The following is a 15,000-nucleotide window of genomic DNA, read 5'->3' on the forward strand; positions in this document are numbered from 1 at the left end:
CATTCAGTGAAACTCATGCATAGGTAAAGGCTAGGTGCAATTACGTGCAATTACGTGCAATTATCACCAACCGAATATTGAGGTGGAATTTGCAAATTGCAGTGTGGGGCGAGAATTTAAATATCCGTTTACTTAGTTGGTGATCATGATGATATGCAGGGTTTAAAATATCTTAGAACCCTGCCAATCTCTGTTTATGCCGGGTTTATCATTTTTGCTTCTTTTGATGAGATACCGCACAGTAATGATCCAAAGCTGTTAGCGTAATTGTAATTGTATATTAAAAGTAAGATCATTATTAGGACAAAATTAGTATAATAATAGTATTAACAGTGATGGTATTAATTATAAAAAAAATAGCGTTGTAATTATGTAAAAAGATAAAAATGGTCTTAATGTAAAAAATAAGGCAAAAATGTATATGAATATATTTATGAATATATATACATAATATGTATATATGTATATACATACAGTATATATATATATATATATATATATATATATATATATATATATATATATATATATATATGTATATATATATATATATATATATATATATATATATATATATATATATATATATATATATATATATATATATATATATATATATATATATATATATATATATATATATATATATATATATATATATATAATTTACGAAAATTCAAAGCGATTTTTGAAATTGGTCTGTGTGTGACATCGCAACAAGAGTTTTTACGGATAATTTGCTATCATTAATGCAAATAAATATTATCACTCAATAGCATTTAATAACCTGAAGAAATTTCAGAATTGAAGAGGCTACTCAAGAATTTCGATTTGAAATCAGTTATTTAAATAGCGCTCGATAATTTTTTTCCGTGAAAGAGTCTAGGAGCGTAGTTAGACAAACATGGGAATATGTTCAGGTAGAAATATTATGTGAAATATTTTCATTGATCTTGCCAAGTCAATGATCGCAGATATTAACCACTTTATATATATTTATATTTACCTATCTATCTATTTTTCTATAATATATATATATATATATATATATATATATATATATATATATATATATATATATATATATATATATATATATATATATATATATATATATATATATATATATATATATATATATATATATATATATATATAAATATGTGTAAACATAAGTACATACATACATGTGTGCTACAATTTCCGATGTGCAGCGGTGGGGTATTAACTTCCTCATTCTGAATTTTTATCAAGAATATTATTCAATTAAATTATACAAATCTTCTAGTTTAAATTAATTACCTGGTTTAGACATCATACAGTAGTAATATTTGTTACGTAATGAACAGTATCCAGATAACTGAAACATGGTTTCCGTAAAATTTAATTCATCTTTTAATTTTATTTATGATTGATTATATATATATATATATATATATATATATATATATATATATATATATATATATATATATATATATATATATAAATATATATATAAATATATATATATATATATATATATATATATATATATATATATATATATATATATATATATATATATATATATATATATATATATATATATATATATATATATTATTGCTCTTTCATAAGTGTTAGATTGAAATATGGTCAAGCTATGCAGTTTTCATTGTGGGAATACCTTGGCCGAATTTCGTTAACCACTTGTTAATGCAGTGAATAAGTTACCAAGATTATATTATGTATTAATAAATAAATGTTACATATCTTATATATATATATATATATATATATATATATATATATATATATATATAATATATATATATATATATATATATATATATATATATATATATATATATATATATATATATATATATATATATATATTTGTATACGTGTAAACATATATATTTTATACTTAGACTGGAGTAGGTATTTAAATGTTACTTCTTTACACGTAATTATATATTTTCTGCGTGTAATATTAAATTCTCGTGTATTGCTACATATGCATGCATATATTGCACACAAACGTTGCTCTTATATATATATATATATATATATATATATATATATATATATATATATATATATATATATATATATATATATATATATATATATATATATATATACTATATATATATATTCTCGTAGAAATTTACATATTTTACGACATCGTTTTAATTATTGATGGAAGAAGGCTGTTCTTCTCTACCTTTGTTTATTTAATCATTCAAAATTACCTCAGCACTTTCCATCATTCATATTCCTTGTATTCTACCTATCGCAGGTTGCCTGTCTCTGTCTATCGCGGAATGTCTGTCTGTCTGTTTATCGTCAGGTTTCGTTGGAGAATGAATATAGATTAATAGATTTACTTGTGAGTTCTCCAATATGCTTTCTTGAAATCTGATGTCAATTAATTTTAGTTTTTCGTTGTATATCGTTTCAGTTACAATATATAAATTAGTCACCAGACACTTGTGCGTATGTATATATATATATATATATATATATATATATATATATATATATATATATATATATATATATATATATATATATATATATATATATATATATATATATATATATATATATATATATATATATATATATATATATATATATGTATGTATATATATATGTGTAATACGTATATATATATATATATATATATATATATATATATATATATATATATATATATATATATAGAAATACATATATATATATATATATTATATAGTGCTTTTATATATGTGCATATATGTTTTCTGAGGAACTTTTCAATTAGTTTATTTCTTAAGTTTCGTGTTCGGAATGCTAAACCAGGCCTCCTAATTCCTTTCACACCTGACTGCTTTTGCTTTCTGCCTTACAACAAAGCCACGTGCTGGCATAAGACAGCTTAATCTAAATCAACTAGCCAAGCTTAATTTTTTGATGGTCCATGTCTACTGACTGGAAAAGTTCTAAGGCAATTTTTATGCATATGTATTTTATATTCTCACTTTCATCTTAGGAGATTCCTAATCAGACAGGATTTTATTTTATTGTGTTTTGTTTGTAATTTGTATCAATTTTATTTTACAAGAAATTCCTATGTTATTTTCATAAGCAAATGCCTTATATTTTGTCCAATTTATTTTGCTAAGGAAAATGGATAATTTTGCAAAATTTGAGATATATAGTATACAATGCATCTTCCATGCAAATCTTCCCAAATAATCACAAGAAATGTAACAATCTTTCTCTTATCTTGAGCGTGTATAAAATTCTAATTCCAATATATTTTAGAAAGTTAACGTCAGTTTCACTTCTGAGAGGCGTATAATCGAAAATATTTTCCTTAATATTTACATCAAATACTTGAATTAAGATAAATCATTTTTTCACTTCCTCACGAGCTGATAATTTGGACAACTTGTCATGAAAGAATAACAAATCCAAAGATACACTAAGATACGATTTTGGATAAAAACCTTAAATTTTAATTTCTGTTTTTTGAGGTGGATATTATTGATGACAATCTCTCTACAACTTTCGCCAAAGAATTCCGGAGTTTTTCACTACACGAGGATGCAATTTTGGATGAATAAGAAGTTGGATTTTACAGTTTCGAGATCAATTTAACAGAAGACATTACCAAAGTCATAAAACTGTTCACAAAAGAACTTTGGAATTTCCTTTCAAAGAAAATAAGACAAAATTTTATTTCTTAATAGTTTAATCCTATTTCTGATAATGAAGTATTTATTGCATTTGAAAATAGCTGTTAACTACTGTAGCCGTTTCGCGATCAGCGGTTAACTAAAATCTAAAAATATTACCGTCTTCAATAAATGTCAGGCTTTAAGGAATAATGAATCTCATACCAAAACGTTCGCCATACTGAAGTCATTTCTAAAGGACTTCGAATCGGGTCACACTTACTTGACCCATGGGTACTTGATAGTTACCCTATATGACCCAGTCCATGTATGCAGAGAATAAATATCTGCACTAAAGACTTACACATATCTTATAAGAATTAATTAAGGAATTCTATACACAGTCATCAAATTTCGCTCTATCCAGTTACGACATTTTTAAAGAAAAGTAGTTAAGTAGATAAAATTTAATTATTGAGGACAAACCTTTCGGGCCAGCCGTAGAAGAGTCGAGTATTTTAACTTAATGGTTTGGTTAAAATGCCTAGTAATAATAGTTTACCATCTTGACATATTTTTTCGTGTAGAATATAACAGGGTATTGATACTGTTATATAATTAAGCGTGCGATACTTAGTGAGTTTGTTTTGCATTCCCTATAACGGGGAAAATAATAGATGACTCATATCCGAATATATATGGAAAATATTGTAAAGAACATACGAAAGAATAATGGTATTTTCTTCATGTTTCTGAATAATGAACTGTGAATCATTTTGAATTTTGCAAATTGAATTTGCAATTAGGTAGAAAATAATGTTTTTGAATTACGACGTTTCGAAAGCTTTTTGGGAATGTGATATAGATTGGAAAGTTCATTGTCGTTTTTTTTCGTATAAGGTAATATTCATAATTTATGATCAGATTCTACGTGCAATTATAAATTTTAAACGTTAAATTTATTTTTTACTTGAAATTTCTGAATTAAATTTTTTTCGTATTTCTTATATGTATAATGTTATATATTAATAAATATGAGATGCATTCTAATTATGTGCATAATATATACATAATACTTAATTGTATTTTTAATATTTTTAGGAACAGTTTTATTTACCTAATTCAGGTTCATATATTTTTCCCTGATTTTAGATAATAATCATTGTATTTTTAATATATATTTCATGTCAGTTTCAATTATTCTGTTATTAGAATTATTAGAACATAACTGGGTTATTTTTTTAGTAATTATTATGTTTTCATATAATGTTGCTTTTTCGGATATGAAAATAATATCACAGTAATGAACTTATTATAGAGAATAATGAGTATATTATCCATGAGACCATTTTTTTTAACAGATATTGATTTACCATTCTTATACGCCATTTTGTTTTTACATTGACCAAAGTGTCTACACATTTATCCTCTTTACCTCAGTGTTGATGATCAGTTATGAATATCCTCATACACAATTCATAGCACATATTTTCTATCTAAAGTTGATAGACAAAGAAAATCAAAATATATGCAAGATATATACGCACATCACAATTCTCGCTACCAAGTTAACAGAATTTTTCGTTAATCTGGACGCGTTTGATAGCAGTTGATATCCATCTTCGTAGGTTCAGATGAAGTCGATATACTTCAGGAGTCTGGATTTCTGGAAAATATACACCACCGTATACATTTACTGGCGTGGACACATTTTCTTGATTAGTTTTATGTAGCAAATACTCCCCGTGAAATATTTTCGGCATTGTCGGAAATGTTTTTATTTCAGCGTTTTGTTTCTGAAATGGACACATTTCTAAGTAGATTTTTGCCGAGGTGGATATACCTTTGAAAAATGTTACCAAAGTGGTTGGATTTCTGGATACGTTTGACTAAATTGGGTACACTTAGTACGTGTTACTTAATCCACGTTTCTTAATACATATCATTCATATCCGTTGTATTTTTTTTTGTGTTTCTAAAGTAAATACTGTTAACATACCACTGATCTGAACACACTTCTATAGTAGATACTGTGCTGAAACGTCTCTTATAACATGCTAGTCTTAAACTATATAAATTCGTTAATATTAGAGCATAAATAATTTATTTTAAAACGTGAACAAACTTATTTAATCTTACATGTAGAAAATGATTCAGCTTCTGAATAATGGCTTTCTTGAATTAGAACTGAAATAAGAAAAACTATAAATTGAGGGCTGAAAAACGGTAACAAAAGCGGCTGAAATAATAATGATCGTTATTTATAATAGCGGCATATCTAATTGTTAGTATTATCAATGTATATTGCAATAACAGTTCGTAATATTTGGTACATTTAGGTTGTGACAGTTGGTTATTTTTTGAAATAAGAGAGTTAAGTGGAAGATATATATATATATATATATATATATATATATATATATATATATATATATATATATATATATATAATATATATATATATATATATATATATATATATATATATATATATATATATATATATATATATATATATATATATATATGTATGTATGTATGTATGTGTGTGTGTGTGTGTGTGTGCGCGTTTGTGTATAAGCACATATACATATAAATAAGTATATATATATATATATATATATATAATGTATATTTGTATGCGTGTCTGTGTATTTATGTATGTATGCGTTTGTATGATGACCCGTAGTATGGATTTTGCAGGTATGTCCTTAAATCGGAAATGGTTTGGATGTTTCAGACAGGCCAGTTTCCATTATATATTGCCTTCAACTGGAAGCCTATGAGAGCTGAGATATAAAAAAAAATAAGCAAATAAAGGAACGACAGAACGAATCAAAAGTTCATAAATCCCCAATCCATTTCGAATTCCAACTTTTACTTATTTCACATATTATTATTATTATTATTATTATTATTATTATTATTATTATTATTATTATTATTATTATTATTGTACTTGAACTCGTCTTCATTATTTGCGACGTATTTCGAATCAACATTACTAACTGTATATAGTAAATGATGTGCTACTTTTATTGGGCACTCAATCACCTTATGCTTCAGAAAACGGTGATTTTTAATTTCTATTAGTTAAAAATTGATATTTTCTTTTTCCTCTTGCAAAAATTGGGCGGCGTCATACCAGGATAGTTTTATTATTATTATTATTATTATTATTATTATTATTATTATTATTATTATTATTATTATTATTATTATTATTATTATTATTTATATACAGACGTTTAAATTCTACTCCTGAATCCGCATATTTTGTTTGCATTGTTATTTATATCCTTATTTTGTCAATAATATCCAAAACTGTCGAAAGCCTATGCGGGAAATGAGAGAAAACATAAGTAGAAGCATATGTATATTTGATATTTGATATGATGAAGGTATTTATATTTTCATTGTTGAAAAAAAAGTTATATAGTCGGTTTACATACGCTATTAGCATGATAAAATTTGAATGCAATACTAGTAAATTATACAAAGTTAGCCTTATCTTGATAGTCAAAATAATATATATGCATATATATGCGCATGTTTTTGTGTGTGTATAATATACTCAATTTGAATTTACATAAAAAATTTTCTTATTTTCCTATGGGTTGTTCCTTTGACAAATGACAAATGACACATATACGCTATATATATATATATACTTTATATATATATATATATATATATATATATATATATATATATATATATATATATATATATATATATATATATATATATATATATATATATATATATATATATATATATATATATATAAATAATAATAGGAACTGTCTGAAACTCATAGTGGGAGATCATTTCTGAATCACAGTGTCCTTAAAATTTAAAAGAAAACTATTTTTGTCACCTTAAGAAAATTCACTGTCTCACTTTGCTGATGCTTCTAAGAAAAGTCATATTACACCAGAAACCTCCGCTTAACCCCCACCAAAAAATAAATAAATAAATATATAAATGGGATTGATAAGCATAAGAAACATCGCAAAGACACAAAACGCCAGAAAGGAAGCAGCAACTAAAGATGAGATGAAGGACAAAGACCGTCTCCTCTGGACTAATCAATGACAATATTTCTCATTAGCAAAGAAGAAGAAGAAGACTGCATTTTCAAGGGCACACGCAGACGTCTTCAATCTCCTCCTCCCCCCCACCCTTCCCCTCTCTCTCTTGCTCCTTCTCTTTCTCTCTCTCTCTTTCTCTCTCCTTCATTTATCATTTTTACGAGTTAAATCTCCTTTCTCATTTTCGTTCTCTTCCTCTCCTCTTTTTTTTTTTTTTTTTACTTCTTCCGCATTCTGAAGAAGGGTGTCATTGCAGAGAAGTGAATTATTTCATTATCTTTCGTATGAATGAGGTGAGAGAGACAGAGAAAGAGTGAAAGAGGGAGGGAGAGAGAGAGGGAAGGAGAAAAGGGTGCAGCTAATAATATCACTTAATGTATTACATCTTGACCCACTTAAAAAGTAAAAAAAAAAAAAAAAAAGGATGGAGAGACACGATTGATAAAGTATTCAGTTTCATTCTTTAATTTTTTATTGCTTCCTTTCTCTTTCGTTCATTAAGAGACGTGTGACGACACACTGGTTCATTCCTTCATACTTGAGCAAATTTTACGACGATTTATTGACATTTACGACGCCATAGCATCTTTAAGCGAATGAAGAAATATAGTAAAATAAGGTTTGTTTGGGTAAAATAAGGTTTTTTTGTACAAAGGAATATGCGACACTTGCGATTTATATTTATCTGTTGACGTCATACCTGTCTGCATATATATATATATATATATATATATATATATATATATATATATATATATATATATATATATATATATATATATATATATATATATATATATATATATATATATATATATATATATATATATATATATATATATATATATATATATATATATATATATATATATGTGTGTGTGTGTGTGTGTGTGTGTGTGTGTGTGTGTGTGTGTATTAAGCGTAAAAGTCTAAATATAACAGCAAAGGTGCATTTTCTAATGAATCATTGCAACTATCTTCTCAAAATTTATAACCAGTTTTAATGTAGCAGAGGGAGTAAAGCAACAATACAGAAAATTTCTGTAGGATTGACTGAATGCTGTATTGAGTAAACGATCATTATCAGGAATTCTGGTGCTTTACTCCATTTGAAAATTAGTAAAAACGATTGTATTCGGCGATACATTTATATGATACACACGCGCATACTCAACACACACAACCACATATACATTATATACATGTATGTATGTATACATATGTATATATATATATATATATATATATATATATATATATATATATATATATATATATATATACATATACATATATACGTAGACATCATACCTTGTGTAGTATTAATGAGTTTAATTTCCCAGTATATTTTGATGTAAATATTTTCCACCAACCAATCTCCGTTCGTTACTGCAAATGGAACTGCCTTCTCTAATACTGACAATGTTCCTGCCAGGTGTACATACTAAATTATACATTATATATACAAAATAATCTATCTATCTATCTATCTATCTGTCCATATATATATATATATATATATATATATATATATATATATATATATATATATATATATATATATATATATTATTGTTGTTAGAGATCTTGAACAAGAAAATTTAACCATGAAGTCCATAATATAATGGAGTATGATTTGATAATTTAGAAAATGTTAATATCATAGTGCATATAAATCAAATTTCTTCTCTGACTAGAAATCAAGAAAAAATGCTTTTTATACTTTTATATATATATATATATATATATATATATATATATATATATATATATATATATATATATATATAATCAAGAATATGTACATATATTTTATATATATATATATATATATATATATATATATATATATATATATAATATATATATGTACATATATATATATATATATATATATATATATATATATATATATATATATATATATATATATATATATATATATATATATATATATATATATATATATATATATATATATATATATATATATATATATATATATATATATATATATATATATATATATATATATATATATATATATATATATAATTAATTTATTTATTTATGGACTAAAAAAATAATGATGACATTTCCATGATATCTAATCACGTAATATGATGTACCTTATATCCCATAAGATCAAATTATACTGCATCGAATTATCATCTTGATTTCCCTATTCCTTTAGAAACCACTGGAATTTCAGTCCCAGATCTCTAACCAGGAATCAAAAAAGAAAGAAACTACCCAGAGACAGGCAGAGGAAATTCAAATCCTAAATCTACGAAGAAATGTTTAACTGATGTTATTCAGCGTCATTACATATTCAAGAAGTATCAATTAGTTTAATAAGGCAAAGCTGTTTGTGCTTCCCGATATACGTTGTAGTAACTTTCCCCCTGCTTCTTTTAGCCATTACTGAAACGAAGAACTCCAGCGAGATTAAGGAAGCTCCCATAATGCTTAGGAGAAGCTTAGACCATAACGCTTAGGAGGAGCTTAGCCGTCGCTAGGGATAGCGTCCAAGTGGAAGTTTACTATCGACCAGATGGGCTCTCGAAAGCCTGCGCGTTTGGATGTGCGGTTTCGTGACGAAAAAAACTCCCATTTCTTTTGTTTGTTAGTAGGTTTGGGCTTACGATTTCATAAGCGTATGGATCGTTCGAAGCATATGTAAAATTATATCTTGTTTCAAGGCAGTTTTATATTTATTTATTCATAAGTGGTTGTGGCATTTGTTCTATTAGATACGATGTCTTTTAGATTCTGATTTGATAGCTGCCCTCATCGGCTCTTGTATCAAGCAAGCGCATATGCGCAACAGATGCTTAAAGATTATAACTCTGGGTTTTTACATTTTTTAAATTTTTAGGCGGGTCTAATAATCTTCATTTTTAAGTATTTAATAATTGCATGTGCAAGTTTCAAACTTTCGCTGCAAACAGATTGTTTTGTGTCTAAATGGTTGTAGGTTAATCCTTAATTATCTGCTAAAATATAGTTTTAAAAAAAATATTTGCTTGTGCAACTGTACATTTAAGACTAATATTTTAATTAGGAGATTTGGTTTAAAAATCTTACTTTTCGATTGGGTTAATTAAAATATCTTAATTTTGGATTTGGTTAATACAAAAATCATAATTTTGGATTTGGTTAATACAAAAATCTTAATTTTGGATCAGTCAATTAAAAATATATTTTGATTTTGGTTAATTAAAAAAATCTTAATTTTGGATTTGGTTAACAGGAAAATCGTAATTTTGAATTGCATTAATTAAAAATTCTTAACATTGGATTTGGTTAATTAAAAAAAAATTGGATTGGATTAACTAAAGCATCTTAATTTTGGATTGGGTTAATTTAAAAAATCATAATTTTGTATTTTAATTTAGAGTAAGGGTTAATTAAAAAGATATTAATTTTGGACTGGGTTAATTAAAGCATCTTAATTTTGGATTGGGTATAGTTTTTTATCGGGTTTATTAAAAATCTTAATTTTGATTAGGTTAATGAAAAATCTTAATTTTGTGTGGGGTTATTTTAAAAAAAGCTTAATTTTGTAATGAGTTGTTTTAAAAAATCTTAATTTTGTATTGGGTTATTTTTAAAAAATCTTAATTTTGTAATGGGTTATTTTAAAAATAATTAATTTCGTATTGTTTTTTTTTTTTACAAAATCTTAATTTTGTATTGGGTTAATTAAAAAATATGAATTTTGTAGTGTGTTATTTTTAAAAATCTTAATTTTGTAGTGTGTTATTTTAAAAAATCTTAATTTGTACTGGCTGGCTTAAAAATCTAAATTTTGGAAGAGGGAAATGGTGTGAATAAACTTAGTTGTGAAGGGAGGGGTTAATTTTGGAGATACATAGATTTAATAATCAAATTTTTCTGAGGGAGTTGGTGTAAAACTCTTGATTTAGTAGTATGTATGAAGATGCTCCGTCTTCAGAAAATTGTAGATTTGGCACAATGCCTAATGCGCATGATGTAGGTGGCCAACTGCGATGTCATGATTATAAGCCAGAAATCTATATAATTTTTTTAAGTAATATGCGTATAGATATATTTGCATAAAATTTGCCAATGGTCAGGTTGTTGTAAATGGTAAGTTCGGTATATAGTACTTATATAATATTAATTTATTCTGTGCCACTGTATACTTGGGTACTAATGATAGCTCTTCCTTATATTTTTTTAATATATATTATATATATATATATATATATATATATATATATATATATATATATATATATATATATATATATATATATATATATATATATATATATATATATATATATATATATATATATATATATATAAATCTACAGATTACTTTCACTGACACCTCTCTCTGATGTGTCAGGTGAAAGTAATCCACAATTTATTTATTTTATATATATATATATATATATATATATATATATATATATATATATATATATATATATATATAAATATATATATATATATATATATATATATATATATATATATAAATATATATATATATATATATATATATATATATATATATATAAATATATATATATATATAAAATATATATATATATATATATATATATATATATATATATATATATATATATATATATATATATATATATATATATCAAGGGAATTAAAACATAAAGAAGCAGTATGTCCCCAAGTATACAGTAATTTAGAATAAATTAACCATATATATATATATATATATATATATATATATATATATATATATATATATATATATATATATATATATATATATATATATGCATACAAATTGTAATAAATAACCTGGATATACATTAATACCAAGCAGAAGTGAGTACAACTAAATTAGAACATCCATTTGTGCAAGAACCAGCCCCTGTGAATTTGCATGCTTTGATTGTTATTTCTTGTTACCGCTCCTAGTAATGATCGTATGATGAATCACCCCTAACGTCATCATAATATAGTGATTATATAATGGTAATATTGCGAACATTATAAAAGAACACGCAAAATCTGTCAGTATTTAATTTGTTTAAGTAGGCAACATGTGTTGAAGATATTAGAATATTTCTTTCACGAAACCCTTTTAAATTTTTTATTTTTTAGTTTCTCATTTAATTTTATTACGGCGTCAGTAACCTAGATATTGTGACGCTAGTTTTAGCAAACATAAATCAGTCAATCAATCAGATATCAGAATTTCCTCGACAACCCCGTAAGTATTTTTCTTCTGCGTCTTAACTCTCAGAAACAGATTTGAATTTTTATTCTAAATTATCAGTATTTTTAATATAACCAATAATGAAGTGCCCATGAAACTGTATACTTCTAGATGAGGTATAATCATAATATTCCAGACCAAATGAAGAATAATTTTATGGGAATTAAAGCTCTCATGTTTTTATTACTTTTCTATGAAAGAAACTATTGTGCCGGCTTTGTCTGTCCGTCCTCAGATCTTAAAATCTATTGAGGACAGAGGTCTGCAAATTGGTATGTTGATCATCCACCCTCCAGTCATCAAACATACCAAATTGTACCCCTCTAGCCTCGGCAGTTTTATTTCATTTAAGGTTAAATTTAGTTTTAATCGTGCGTCTGGCAACGATATAAGACATACCACCACCTTGTCGTGGTTAAAGCTTCATGGGCCGCGGCTCATACAGCATTATACCGAGATCACCGAAAGATAGATCTATTTTTGGTAGCCTTGATTATACTCTGTACAGAAAACTCGATTGCGCCGAAGAAACTTCGGCGCATTTTTTACTTGTTTTTCTTTTATAAAAATGCTAATAACAGTCATTCTCGCTCTGGGCATCATTATTGACTCATATGACATAATGAAATGCAAACACACACATAATGAGGTTGAATTCCATTTATCGTATAATAACCCAGCTCCGGAATGCTCTAAATGTACAGTAATGATAACAGTTAAACATTTAGTGTGTGAATGTCCATAGTATAATCAGCAGCGACTATCAATTTTTGGAAATTAATCGATCAGTGACATTTTGTCTTAAACTTCAACATCTACAATTAATCCAGTTATAAAACTTTTGGAAAATTGTAATTAATCGACAAAATATAAAAAAAAAAAAAATGTAAGTGAAAACAAATACATAGGGCCAGCCCTGTGAGAGCTGATAATCAGCTCAGTGGTCTGGTAAAATTGTTTTAATAATAATAATAATAATAATAATAATAATAATAATAATAATAATAATAAATTTACCTAGTCTGTGAAAATTCAGTCTTTGTTAAATTGAAACTATTATCCAAAATTTATCCTACAGTTTTAAATTATATATATATATATATATATATATATATATATATATATATATATATATATATATATATATATATATATATATATATATATATATATATATATATATATATATATATATATATATATATATATATATATATATATATATATATATATAAGATCTCACAACATTTATTTATCGAAAATTTACAGAATTACATGTGCAGAAATCAATTACATAATTACGAAAGTACATATTATAGAACAATCAGATAACGACAATTTTTATTTCCGGTCAGGTAGCTAATAACGAATTATACATTGTATATTCGTCGTATAGGAAATTTTAAACCATATACCTATTAAATAATTGGGTTTCTGGCATCATCGCTATAAGAAATAATTATGAAATTCATGTACAGTATTATCTTATATAAAGCTATTGAACAATTACTACAAAATATCACATCACTGATCTGTTGAAACGCTAGGAAATATCTGATCATAGAGTTAATTAAAAAATTCATCCTCCCAGGTAGTTTATTATTATTATTATTATTATTATTATTATTATTATTATTATTATTATTATTATTATTATTATTATCATATGGGAGAGCTATATATGACACTATAATTCCTTTTGTAGATATTGCGCCTTTATTTAATTTGATTTATCGAAATCTTTTTGGCTGTGATTATTATTATTATTATTATTATTATTATTATTATTATTATTATTATTATTATTATTATTATTATTATGGGAGAGCTAAATATGAGTACAATTTCCTTTTTATAGATATTGCACCTTTTTAATATGATTTAACGAAATCATTTTGGCTCTTATTATTATTATTATTATTATTATTATTATTATTATTATTATTATTATTATTATTATTATTATTATTATTATTATTATTATACCTTCTCATTTTTTTCTTATTTTCGTATTACTTCT

This window comes from Macrobrachium rosenbergii, chromosome 53, assembly GCF_040412425.1.
Source record: "Macrobrachium rosenbergii isolate ZJJX-2024 chromosome 53, ASM4041242v1, whole genome shotgun sequence".
NCBI lineage: Eukaryota > Metazoa > Arthropoda > Malacostraca > Decapoda > Palaemonidae > Macrobrachium > Macrobrachium rosenbergii.